We start from the raw sequence: 3,382 nt of genomic DNA on the forward strand, positions 1-3,382 counted from the left end.
TATATATGTAAAATTCTTTGCTACCCACAGGCAAAACACTGAGCCTTCAGAATAAAAACAAGGTAATATACTCAAGACAGGACATCCCATCAGAGCAAGGTCAGGTGTTCCTCAAAGGTCAATATCCTAATCTCTGAAACCTATGAATATATTTTTGTGGTGTTAAACGAGCAAAGGGGAGTAGAGGCCACAGATGGAATTGATCAACTAAATTTAAATAGGCGTGTTACCAAAAAAAAAAAGGGGGGGGTATGTTGTTGGATTTCCCAGTGAGTCCAGTGTAGTCACAGGATTCTTTTTTTTTTTTTTTTTTTTTTTTTTTTGGTGGAACTGGGAATTGAACTCAGGCCCTTGTGCTTGCCAGAGAAGCACTTATTCCACTGAGCCATCTCCCCAGCCCCAAGTCACAGGATTCTAAGTGGAGATGAAGAAGGGGAAGGCAAATGTCATTATGAAGAGCCACCGGGAATACTAAAGGAGCCACTGCTGCCTTTGGGATAGAGAAGGAGACCCACACACCAGGATTGCCACCAGCATCTGGAGACAGAAACTGAGACCACCCTGCAGCCTCAAAAGAAAAGAAACACACAACTGCCTGCCCACCTGACTGCTGACCTCCAGACCTGTAAGATAAAAATTAGGGTTACTGTAAGCCACCAAGTTCGTGGTAATTCAGTACAGCATCCACATGAAAGGTCCACAGTCAAAACAAAGCAGAGCTGCAGAGTCCCACGGCACCAGTGGAAGTCTGGAGCACAGGCTTGTGAGGGTCGTGGCCAGTGGCTGGGAGAGGAGTAGGGGAAGTTTCTGGAGGGGACCGCTGACGTAGATGCGATGCCTGCCTGACCGAGAGACCTAGTAATCACGCATGGAACGTTGAAATCCTGAAACCCAATGCCCCATGACATGATCTGATTTGAAGATAGGGTCTTTGAAAAGACAATCAAGATAAAATGAGTAAGTAGACCGGGCATTAGTCTGATATGACTGATTTTCTTCTGAGATGGAAAAATTCAGAGACAGAGAGAACGTACCACATCTATAACGTGCAGCAGCCATCGATCTGCCAACCAAAGCCAGAGACCAGCAAAAAATGTTGCTCCACAGCCTCAAGAGGACCCAGTCCTGCCAGTATCTTAATTCAATTTGAAACAGCAATGCGGATGTTAAAGCCACTTGCTTTGCAGGGCTGTATCTGAGCAGCTCTAGCAAACTCTTACAGTTCTGGATAGAAAAGTATATGATTTTCACTGAATCGAGTATTTCCTAATGTAGCATGGAAGGATTTCAATGACCCCTCACTGAGTGTGAGAAAATCCCAGTGGGCGCAGATGACGCAGGCCGCGGTGGCACGCAGTTGTGACCCCAGGTGCCTTTCTGTCCAGGTGTGGCGCAGGTTACAACAGTTCGCTTCCTTTATCTCCACCAGGCCTGGCAGCTCTCCCTAAGGGGTGGGGAGCGAGCTTGGCCTCCGTAGAGGGCTGGGGGCAGGGGGCGGGCTGGAGAGGGGAAAGGATTTCTTGCGAAGGAAGTAATGACCACACAAATGAAGGAGGAGAGCAGGGGACAACGTGGGGATGACACTGAGAGACTGACAGGAGACAGGGAGGGAAGAGACCACAGATAGTTACATTCTCTTAATGAAGAGAGGGATTCATTCTAATGGTGTTTGTTAACAGGATATCATGTCCGCATCTTGTACAGCAATTAACCACTAGGAAGAATGTATGCAATGTGTTAATTATTGGAACTAGGTGTTAATTATAGGAACAATTTAATTTGAAACTGTCTCATTGCTATTTGTTTATCAATAAAATTATGAGGTGGGCCAGGGAGATGGCTCAGTGGAATAAGCACTTGCCTAGCAAGCACAAGGGCCTGAGTTCAATCCCCGGTTCCACAAAAAAAAATAATAATAATAAAATAAAATAAAATAAAATTATGAGGAAAAAAAAGAAGAAGAAAAGAGATTTGGAAAGCAAGACAGGCATAGGCACTGTTTCTGACTAAGCGCGGCTACAGATGTCATCTTACTTAAGTACTACCAGGACCCAGCGAGGCGACCCCAGCTATCCTTCGCGGACAAGGAGTCCAAAGCTGAGATCAGAACCCAAGACTCTATCGTCTCAGCCAGCGATTCCTGCACCTCGCCTCCCCGGGAGCAGAAGAGCGCCCCGCATCCCCTGCTTTTCTCCGGCGGCTCTCTTCTCTGAAACTGCTAGGGGTGTAACCTCAAGGAAAGAAACGCAGAGGCCGGAAGGCACAGACGCCTACTCCCAGAAAACCCTATTCGCCTGGGGATTGAAGTTGGCTCACAGACCCCACCCTTGGCTTCCTCCACTTTCCCTTCCCCGACTTCAAAGTCCAGCCCCACGGCATCACTGCGCTCCCCACCTCCGGCGCCCCACTCACCCCACTCAGCCCCGGCCCTCCTCCTCCGGCCACTCGGCGGCAGGTGGCACCGGACCCGTCGGAGGTGGGGTGAACAGTGAGTGACCTGGGCAGGGCAAGGTGTGCCAGCCTCGAGCAGCCGCTCTCTGGGTCCTCCGGCCTCGGCGGGGCGGGGCGGGGCTCCAGCAAGGATGGAGTTCGGACCGGCTCCCCACAAGAGGAAGTCTGCAGTCGCTGAGGTTTCCGGAGCTCTGCACACACGAGCCAGCAGGAAGCTGTGCGGGCACCATCAATCTGGACAGCTGCCGAGCCTCGTACTCACGTCTGCACCCCGGAGACTGCGGGACAGCCCGGTGCAAGAAGACCCCAGGCCGGGTGAAAACGGAGCCACCAGGAAGAGCGACAGCGCCACCTCCTGCCCGAGCTCCTATCAGCTACCCTTGGGCACTTGAAATTCCTTTGCCAAGTATTACAAAGTGCCACTGCCTTGGCTGTGACAAGAGGGTACCTATAAGGGGAAATAAAATCCCAGGAGCAGGTAAGCATCGCACAACTACCGTGTATGTTTGCACACCCTTTCCATGCTGTGGAAATGGTGACCAGGAAAGGCATGTTGCCCGTCTGCATGGAGTTTATCAGGAGTCCTTTCCAGCAAGGTTTTAGTTCTCGTGGCCCTGCCAGACGGCGATTTCTACGTCCATATTATTTCAGTGCGAGTCTAGGGAGTACCCACTACTGCTACCTGCTGTGCCCACGTGAAGGACTGGAGGAGTCACTTTGCAATGCACACCGGAGATCTCTTCATTTTCCACTAAGCTCCCGCAGGGACACTCATATTCATTCGCTCTCTCTCTCCCTCCCTCCCTCCCTCCCCTCTCCTCCCCCTTTCCCTTTCCCCCTCTCCCGCTCTCCTTCACTCTTTCTCCCGCTCTCCTCTTTTCTCCTTTCTCCCTCTCTCCTCTCTCTCTCTCTCTCTCTCTCTCTCTCTCTC

Source organism: Octodon degus, unplaced genomic scaffold (genome assembly GCF_000260255.1).
Source record: "Octodon degus isolate 3935 unplaced genomic scaffold, OctDeg1.0 scaffold00018, whole genome shotgun sequence".
In the NCBI taxonomy this organism is placed as follows: Eukaryota; Metazoa; Chordata; class Mammalia; order Rodentia; family Octodontidae; genus Octodon; species Octodon degus.